Source organism: Nerophis ophidion, linkage group LG05 (genome assembly GCF_033978795.1).
Source record: "Nerophis ophidion isolate RoL-2023_Sa linkage group LG05, RoL_Noph_v1.0, whole genome shotgun sequence".
Lineage (NCBI taxonomy): Eukaryota > Metazoa > Chordata > Actinopteri > Syngnathiformes > Syngnathidae > Nerophis > Nerophis ophidion.
The window spans coordinates 39,853,741-39,864,462 of record NC_084615.1 but is presented as its reverse complement, the minus strand read 5'-3'; the positions used below and the strand labels follow the sequence as shown (position 1 = coordinate 39,864,462).

Here is a 10,722-nt window from a genome sequence, read left to right as displayed (position 1 = left end):
ATTTGTGTACACAGCAGCAAAGCGGCTCTCAAAGAGCACGCCGCGTTTCTTCTCCCTGTCCCCCGATGTCAGCGACAAGGTAAGTTGTGGCTCCGGCTGGCGTTTTCATATGCATTTCAAACGGCGGCAGGAAAACTTCACAACCAACAGAGGCTAATTTGCAATGGAGATTTTCTTTATTATTATTATCATCACCATTCTAGCAAAGAGACAAATAAGGGCGAAGAAAAGTGGAGAGTGCCAAGCAAGTGACAAGTTGGTTTTGCTGTAATGATTTGTGCAAACTTGAGGTCTGTTGTGTTTTGTTCCTTAGACAGTTTGACCTAGTTGGAGTGTGAGTGCGTCCCCTCTCTCTTTACCGTGCTCATGCATTGTTAAAGAGGCGGGGCGCCCGTATTAGGCACTTCCTTATCATCACGTCACCGCCAGCTAATAGGTGCCTTGTGCAGGCATTCTAAGAACCGCTTAGGACCATGTAAATAACCTGTTCCGGGGTCCAATTCTTTCAGGCTTGATTAACTGTACAGCAATGTTTTAAGCACCATTGTAACCGTAATGCAAGTATTAAAAAAAAAAAAAGTTAAGCACCGACTTCATGGTTCAAATTTGGAAGTTGTGACCTGAACTTTGTTTGTCTTAAAAAATGGAAAAAGTGGACCTAAAACTATATAGACCACTTATGCAGTCTCATTCCCAAAGTCAGTCATTAATCTTGTTGGTTTTGAGTGACATAACATCCATCCAATTCCTACCGCTTATTCCCTTTTGGGGTCGCGGGGGGCGCTGGCGCCTATCTCAGCTACAATCGGGCGGGAGGCGGCGTACACCCTGGACAAGTCAACACCTCATCGCAGGTGACATAACATATCTTACACAAAAACCTTTGGTCAAAAATCAATTGCACAACCTTTAAAAGTGATTTGGGTTTTCACTGATGGTACGTTTTATACATTGAGTCAAATGCCAAAAGCGTGTTGCGATGATGCAGCATAATGGTTCCCCTTTACGCAGACCCATTATCATTGGTGAAAAGCAATGTAAATTATTGGTCCCCACATCTGCGGTCCCCTCCAAGGTTTCTCATTGTAATCCCAATGGGTTGAGTTTTTTTCTTGCCCAGATGTGGGATCTGAGCAGAGGATGTCGTTGTGGCTTGTGCAGCCCTTTGAGACAATCGTGATTTAGGGCTATATAAATACACTTTGATTGCATAAATAATACAAAATATATAAATCGACATGAATATTCAACTAGGTGGAAAGCGGTGGAAAAGACAGAAAGAAGGGAGGGAGGGAGAGCAGGCTAGTACTAGAAAGTAGGGCTAAGCAATTATGGCAACAATTTAAAATCACGATTACCGGGAATTGAACATTCTACTTAAATTTCGGTTAATGCAGGATTATTCCCCTCTTAGCTAAGTTTATTCAACAAATGTGTATAGTTTTGAAACAAGTAACTAAAAAGAACAAGCACAGATGAACAACCGAGGGCTATTTATTGTAACAACCAATGAGCCACTATAAAAATGTTTTCCAAAAAAATAAAAAATAATAATTTTCCTTAAAAAGAACAAACAAATCATTTCATCCATCCATCCATGTTCTACCGCTTGTCCCTCGTGGGTTTGTTGGGCTTGCTGGAACCTATCACAAAGAACATCATGTTAAACACTATGGTGAGTAAAAAATAAGGAAAAAGCTTATAATTAGTCTGAATCAGTCTCTTTTTTTGTGCCGTGCATTGTTCATATTTGGCAACATGACCATGCTCTAAATGTTAGAAAATATTACATATGTTAGACAATATTTTATGTTTGCACTTAATTACAAGTACTTTTTGGTCGACCTCATCCTTATTGAAGCCAAGTTGTGCCCACACAACTGACAACAAATACCTTTGTAGTACAAGCTGCTTGCGTTGTACTTGGAGATGTCACTACACCATCGATACCAGATGATGTCGTGTAACTACACATCCACCAGTGGATTTTAAGGGGACAGCCTATTAGAATAAAAAAATCAAAATAACCGGCATGGCAGTTTTACGTCGTTTTAAATGTTTAAAAGTCAATTTGGAGTAATCTTCAATAAATCACCTCCCTTAATACAAGATATTGGTTGTGTTGGAATTTTGTGCCACTTTAGGATGCATGAGTTTCCCCAATAATGGTGGTCAAACTTCACGGGGCATTTTGACTTAGGTAAATGTAGGAAGATAAGGGCACTTTCATTAAAATTCAGTTCATTTGACACCCAAAAATAAATACATAAAAAAAAACATTTTATAGCAAACAATTATAGTTTTACATGCAATAAACAATGCAAAATAAATATAAATGGTTATGGTTATAATTAAATTTTTACATGCACATAATTAACATTAAACATGTGTTTGCTCACTTTATGTACACAATCTGTTACACAACACTTTCAATAAAGAAATAAGCAATAAAGTCCTCATGAATAAACTGTTTTTAGTAATTTGTAGCGGTATTTTTCGGGACTATAAGTCGCTACTTTTCAGACGTTACAAAATGCAGCTGCCAGACTTTTGACCGGTGCACCCAGAAGAGCCCATATTACTCCCATTTTCACCAGTCTTCATTGGCTTCTAGTCAAATTCCCATATTGAGTTTAAGATTTTAGTCCTGACTTTCCATGCGTTGCAAGGTGGGGCCCCTCAGTATATCACTGATTTGTTATGCCCCTACACTTTAGGGCCCAGCCTCTGGTCTTTAGGCCAGGATCTCCTAAAGATCCCAAAAACTAATTTTAAAACCCGTGGAGACCTGGCATTCCAGGACATAGCTCCCAGACTCTGGGATAACTCGGACCAGTCCCTCCGTGATCTTGACTGTGTTGACACTTTTAAGAAAAATTTGAAGACTTCTCTTTTTACTAAAGCTTTTAGTTAATGCGTCTTTTAGTTTTAAATGTTTGTCTACTTTTTATCCTTTTTATGATGTTGTGCCTGTTGTTTTAGTTGAATTGTTGTTTTAATTCACTTATGTTTTGTACAGCGCTTTGAGATTTTATCTGTGAAAAGCGCTTTATAAATAAAATGTTCTTACTTATTCCCTAGCAGCCATAATGTTTTGTATTCAACGCCAACAGAAAAGGTGTGTTATTTTTTGTGCTATGGCCTCATCTTTTGGGCGAGGTCGCTTACTGCAGATGCTTTTGGTATAAAAATGTACTTGCGGTTATGTGCCTTGAACCGGAAGAGTATCCTGTTTCATCTACTATTCTTCAATAGCGTTTCTGCTCCAAAGGATTCTTCATTCATCACTCCAAGCAAGATTTGGTAAGTTTTTCAATACAACTAAAACAACTCATTAAACCGTCCCATGTGTGATGTTTGTAGAAGTGTTTTAATAAATATCTGTATGTGCCTTTAAAATGTAATCAAGTTAGCGTTGTTAGCATTAATGAATATGCTAACACAAGTAGCTGAAATAGGCACCAGCGCCCCCCGCAACCCCAGAGGGAATAAGCGGTAGAAAATGGATGGATGGATGTCTGAGTGCCGGTATTTGTATAATTAACTCACTATGGCATTCTTTTGGTATTGTTTCAGTTTCGTATATTCAGCAAACATCACCATGGAGTTATTGAGTCTGTTTAGCTTATTAAAAAGCTAGCTTCTGCAGCGACGGCAATGTTGCAATGTACTGTTATTATTTAACTTGTGCAATATATATATTATTTTCGATTTGTTCTTGTAAAAAAGAAAATTAATTTAAATATTGGGGTCCTTTCTCATCCTAGTGTTATCAAAAATCAAAAGTGGTATCGAATATGTAAATGGTCTTCCTCATAATTTGGCAATGAGCGCGGGAGAAGCGGAAACAGCACATACACTCAGCTTTAACTTACAGTTGTGTAAATCAAATCCAACTTTATTCATAAAGCTCTTTTCATACAATGATTAAATCCAACGCAACGTGCTTTTTGCAAAGTTAAACACAATACCCAAATCTCCCATTATCACATACGCACGCACCGACACAGATAATGGATTAGATTTATATAGCGCTTTTCTAGACACTCAAAGCGCTTCAGAGAAGTGAGAACCCATCATTCATTCACACCTGGTGGTGGTAAGCTACTTTCATAGCCACATAGCTTGGCTGCCAGTTTGCGCCTAAAGCCCCTACGACCACCACCTATCATTCATTCATTTACCAGTGTGAGCGGCACTGGGGACAAGGGTAAAGTGTCCTGCCCAAGGACACAACGGCAGCGATTTGGATGTCAAGAGGCGGGGAGCGAACCTGCAACCCCAAGGTTTCTGGCACGGCCGCCCTACCCACCACGCCATGCCGCCCCCAGATACCAAACACAAACACAAAAACATGTCACAATCACCCGCTGATGGCATCCTAGCATCAAAAATAAAAATATGTCCTCTTCACTTTCTCCCAGGTGTGCACATATTACGATCCACACATTTTTTGTTTTTGATGAAAGAAATCCACAATTTCCACATCTCTCAAGGAAAAGCATCTGATTTGCTCTGCATATGTGCACTGTTAAAGAACTGTGATTGGATATATTTCCAATTTGTCCTACAAGCTACAGGACAAAATTAAATATGATTGAATTTTGTTTCTGTTAACATTTTCGTCTCATTTTTGTTTTCATCTACAAACATGTCAGGTAATTTTGTTGTGGTCTTATTCAACGTGCATTTTGTTTTGATTCATTACCGACTTATTTTCATTAGTCAACAAAATTAACACTATCATCGTGACAACCCTTGGGCATAGCCAAGCGAACGCCACCTTTGTATTTTATCATGAAATCGAAAAGTGATCCTCATCTTCTTTAAGTGTAAGCACTCACAACTTTATTCGGCCCCCTTGTTGATCACATTGCAGTCGTACTCAATCAAAAAGCATAGAATTTGAGTCATCAAAGCATGGAATTCTTTGGTTTTTCTGCACTCAATTCCAAAGAGCAATACAAACAATGTTACCAAGACGGTCTACAAAAAGGCAAAAGTTTGACAAAAATTTGTCGAGACCAAATCATGTGAAAAGTTGGGTGTACAACAATGGAGGTAATGCTGCAACAATTACTCGATTAATCAGAATTTTAAAAAGTTTTGATCTATATTCTGTTGCTTTGTTTAATTTTAGTACAAACAATGATTTATAATGTCTAAACCCAATGGACTGCCTCATACTTTACACACACAGACATAGTTACCGCACGGTTGCTACAATAGAGCACATATGAGAGTGGTGGTGTGTGCTGTCATCTATGTGGCAGCAAAAAGAGGATTTTATAAATGCACACATGTTAAACGTGCAATTTCAATGTTGATGATGTGCATTTTTCTTAGAAAAAAAAGAAAATATCGCAACGCAGAAAAACAGGGCATCATGTCTCATGTGGTAGAGTGGTTGTTTCCCAACTTAAAAGTTGCAGGTTCGATCCACAGTCCCCCTGTGACCATGTCAGAGTATCCTTGAGCAAGTTACTGAATCCCCAGTTAGTCCTGATGCTGCGTCATCAGTAGGGTTGGGTATCGTTTGAATTCGAATGATTCCGATTCTTTGTTTAGATTCCGATTCTTTCTTTTAAAAAAAAAAAAAAAACGCAGGGTCAATAAAAAGTTTAGGATATTTTAAATGAGCTAGCTAACCTACAGTCTTTCTGAATGAAATAGTCTGACATTCTCCATCAATTTTAATTCTATTAACTTTTTATGAACTTTACTATAAATTCCTCACAGGGCTGTTTTCAACTAGAATATAAATATAAAATCTATGAACTTGAATATAAATATTATAAATTATACATTATTACCCAATTATACATTTTCACAGGGGTACACTTTCATCAAGAGAACTTTATTTTTGAAAACCTCATGAAAACACATTTACACATAAGTGTATGATGCTGCAGGAAACCTCATGAAAACACATTTACACACACAAGTGTATGATGCTGCAAGTACTTAAACATGTTACCGTGCTCCCACTGATGGGCTAACCTGATGCAGAAAAGCAAATAAACAATAAGAAACAACTTGCAAAACCCAGTCCAGATTAGCAGCAGGTACAGTATAAAATCAGAGACAGTTCTTGTTTAGGAAAATGACCATATCCGCCTTCTCAGGCAGGATGCGTGAGCGTTCTGGACAGATAGTGTCTCCTGTCGAAGACGGGACACGCATTTATTTGTACTCCATGAACTCGGAGGTGCTTCATCATGTTGGACGTGCACCTTCCTAAGCATGAAACAGTCCTGTCGCACGTGTTACATTTCGCCGATATTTCATTTTTTTTAGTAAAATAAAGCCACACTTTCGACCGTCGACGCCCGTTATCCATGCTTGACTGACTCGCTCGGCTACATAGGCTCGGCTACGCTAACACTTCCGGCAATTGGCGCTTCTTCGTTGGTGTTCAGCGGCTTCTTTTTCCGGGTCGGCGGACTTATTATTTTTTTCCTGGTCGGCGGACATGGTATCGAAACTCGGAATCGAAATTTAAACTTTTGAACGATTCCAGGAGAATCGGAAAGTTAGTCCCGGTTCCAATCGATACTCGATACCCAACCTTAGTCATCAGTAGGTGAATGTGGTAATTACACTATATTGGCAAAAAGTATTTGGCCACCCATCAATACCCTAATTACTTGGCCCAGCCACAGGTGTATAAAATCAAGCACTTGGGCACGGAGACTGTTTCTACAAACATTTGTGAAAGAATAGGCAGCTCTCAAGAGTTCAGTGATTTCCAGGGTGGAACTGTCATAAGATGCCACCTGTGCAACAAATCCAGTTGTGAAATTTCCTCACTCCTAAATATTACAAAGTCAACTGTCGGCTTTATTATTAAAAAAAATAAGAAATTGGGAACAACAGCATCTCAGCCACAAAGTGGTAGGCCACGTAAACTGACAGAGAGGGGTAATACAAAGAGGTCGCCGACTTTCTGCACAGTCAGTTGCTACAGAACTCCAAACTTCATGTGACCTTCCAATTAGCCCACGTACAGTACGTAGTGAGCTTCATGGAATGAGTTTCCATGGCCAAGCAGCTGCACCAATACACAAAGCAAAGTCCATGAAGACATGAATGACAGTCTGGTGTGGATGAATTTGACTGGCCTGCACAGAGTCCTGACCTGAACCCTACAGAACACCTTTGGGATGAATTAGAACAGAGACTGAGAGCCAGGCTTTCGCGACCAACATCAGTGTGTGACCTCACCGATGTGTTTTCGGAAGAATGGTGGAAAACTCCTATAAACACACTCCGCAACCTTGTGGACAGCCTTCCCAGAAGAGTTGAAGCAGTAATAGCTGCAAAAGGTGGACCGACATCATATTGAACCCCATAGGGTTAGGAATGGGATGGCAATTCAAGTTCATATGTGAGTCAAGGCAGGTGGCCAAATACCGTTGGCAATATAGTGTATGCCAAACGATTTGAGTACCTTGAAGGTAAAAAAGCATTATACAAAAATTATCCATAAAAATCTTTGTTTATTTCAACTGTTTTCCCAGAAATATGCCATCCATTCATCCATATTCTACCGCTTGTCCCTTTCAGGATTGCTGGAGCGTATCTCAGCTGCATTTGGGCGGAAGGTATTGTACACCCTGGCTAAGTCGCCACCTCATCGCCGGGCCATGCATTGAGGCAAAAAGTGTTTTAGTGACTACTAAAATAATTGATTGCTGCAGTCCTACAATATAATATTTTTTATATTGTTGCAACAGTTTTAGATGTTTTACTGTACCTGATTGGCCTCGGAGCGATCACATGACACTACTGCCTTACAGTGTATTTGACTGAAATTTACTGTAAGTTACAGTGGAAGAGTGGCCGTGCGCAACCCGATGGTCCCTGGTTCAATCCCCACCTAGTACCAACCTCGTCAAGTCCGTAGTGTCCTGAGAAAGACACTTCACCCTTGCTCCTGATGGGTGTTGGTTAGCGCCTTGCGCGGCAGCTCCCTCCATCGTGTGTGAATGTGTGTGTGAATGGGTAAATGTGGAAGTAGTGTCAAAGCGCTTTGAGTACCTTGAAGGTAGAAAAGCGCTATACAAGCACAACCCATTTATCATTTATTTATAATGTGGTTATTCGCCTTATAGACTGGAGGCTGTCTGAACAAAAAAATTAATAACAAAAAGATGCAAATGATGTGCCAACTGGCGCTGATGACTAAAGCGACACCCACTGTGCCGCACGTGTGACATTAAAACCAAATCCCCCCCCCCCCCCACCTCCAGCCCCCTCATGGCCGCAGCACCTCTGGATTATTCATTTGAAACACTGAAAAGTTTCTGCGGCATCCTCAAATGGCTGAGGGGGTTGAGTGGTGGGTGCGGGTGTTTGGCGGGAGGTGTTTTGGGGGGGGGCATGGTGACTGAGGCCCGGAAGGATTTGACTGGAGCGCACCCAGCAATACTCAAGGAAAGGAAAGAAAGGGGGAAAAAAAGAAAAAGCAGAAGTGCTTTGTTAGAAGAGCGAGAGGCATCCCTTGGGCTGTCTTTTTGAATGAGCCAGGAGTAAAGCATCAACACACACACACACACACACACACACACACACACACACACACACACACACACACACACACTTCTCACTCACTCTAAAACTACGCCCCCACCCCGACCACCTTCCTACGCCGCCCCCCTACCCCGCCCTCCTTCTCCCCTTAGACCGACAGAAGTCTAATTGTGCCACAGGGTTTTAGGTGGTGTGACATATCTGTCACCTGGAGACGACGAGCCGCACCGCGCTCTCCGGAGGAGCCTCGTCTTCCTGTTGGGTGACATGGCGAGAGGGAGGGAGGGCGAAAGATGGGGGCTGTTTGTTGACTTTTGTCACCACATTGATGCTTTGTAAACTTTGCAGCCCACCCTTAGAAAAAAAAGAAAAAAAAAAGTTTGGTGTGTGGAGCAGGAAGGCCGGCACTCCCCTTTTTTTGGAGTGTCATTAAACGCAGCGTGGTACTTTTATCAAGTCATAGTGGCTGTGTGAGGTGTGGAGTGCTGGGGGGGGTGTCAGGTATTGCCAACGACGCACACATCCAAGACAATATGGCTGCCTGCTGTCCTTCCCTGGGAGAATAGTCTGCCTTTAATTTGGGAGGGGAGAAAAAAAAAAGTGGCATTTTTACATAAATGATGAGACGGCGCTCGGTCCTGAGCCGTATTGCTTCCTGCCTCGGCTCGCCCTCGTACTTCACAGCGAAATCAGGAATTCTGTTGGCAGTGAAGTCTATTGAATTTGACAAATCCAAGAAAGACTTTTCTGGAAGAGGTTTTTTTTTTTTTTTCATGATTTTTTTTTATTTTGGGTGACCTAATTGCACGCCTCCCATGGCTGCTCCTTGTGCGGTGTATCTCTCCAAACGGCTTCATTTCCACATTCAAATTATTCATCATCGCCCGGATTTATTTCTTCCTTTCTTCACTTTTCATACCTTTGGTGTTCTCTGCGGGGATTTGAGGAGTGGAAGAAGGGGGAGGTTGGGGGGGGGGGGGGGGGCGTTAAAAAAAAGTGCTTCTTTGTTTTTTTTTTTTCCTCTTATTCACGAGCTATTGTTGAAACACCTTAAGTCTCTGGTGTGTGGCAGGAAGTGAAGTGATAGACAGGGCTGCCCTATTTACTGCCAGATTAAAAAGAATCCGACAGCAAGACGCTGCTAAATGATGATTGTCTATGACATTTAACAATTGATTAAAGAAAGATAAGTTTTAATAGGTGCTGCTTCTGCTAGTGGCGTGGGTGGCGGTTTCAGGAAGGAGGGGCTCTCCTCGGAGCGTCTCGTGTTTTTTGATGCGTGCCACGGGGCGCGCGTACAACAAGGAAATATACTCACTCATCATACAACAGCTATTTAAAACACATTGGATTATATTGTTTTTAACTGGAGGAAAAAAACAGCTACATTTTTTAACAGCACCCACACAACCTTTTTTTCGATTAATTTGAAATGTAACAATAATAATTTGTTAGCCATTTTAAAGTTTCAGTAACACTTTAGTATAGGGAACACATATTCACCATTAATTAGTTGCTTATCAACCTGCAAATTAGTAACATATTGGTTCTTAATTAGTCATTATTAAGAACTTACTAATGCCTTATTGCATGGCCTTTTTATACAACCAGTAAGCCATTAACTAAAAGAGTTCCCTCAATAACCTCAGAATTATTGCATATTAGTAACCCTAACTCTTATATGATCCCCCAGTGTCCAGATAACTCAAAATTAAGTATTTTTTACTTTAATAAGCAACTAATTAATGGTGAATATATTCCCAATACTAAAGTGTTACCAAAGTTTCATTTTGACAAAGGGGTGAAAATGAGGTTGGATGACATTAAGTGACAGACAAGAAAAAGAGCATATCACTTGTAAATTAAAACAGCAGTCTGGAATAATTCATTAAGTAAGTTTGCTGATGTATTTTAGTTGCATGTTGTTGGAACTACCAGGATATTTGTCCTTATTCTGCACCTTAACAGTTTTCTAATTAACCTGCTGGAATCGAACTTTTGCATGTGCAGCTGACGGAGGCGGCTGTGTGAGCTAGAGGAGCTGACAGTGGGGAAGAGGAGAAGGAAGAAGACGTGTGGACGGTTTAGTCCAAGTTAATCCGCTAAAAAAAATGCATAAATTCAATGAGAGCAGGTGTGCTTACAACTTTGTTGTTGTTTTTTGCTCTAAAGTTTTAATTTTACTATTAT

At 40.7% G+C, this 10,722-nt stretch overlaps 1 long non-coding RNA gene across 2 annotated transcripts in view; it reads right to left on the bottom strand.

The window, feature by feature from the left end:
- Positions 1-1,499: 1,499 nt before the first annotated feature.
- LOC133552365 (uncharacterized) overlaps positions 1,500-10,722 on the bottom strand; it is a 132,083-nt gene continuing 122,860 nt past the window's right edge. For both annotated transcript variants that reach the window (XR_009806686.1, XR_009806685.1), the window contains exon 4: positions 1,500-1,643. This is a non-coding gene — a long non-coding RNA (uncharacterized LOC133552365). The remainder of the gene's footprint in view (positions 1,644-10,722) is intronic.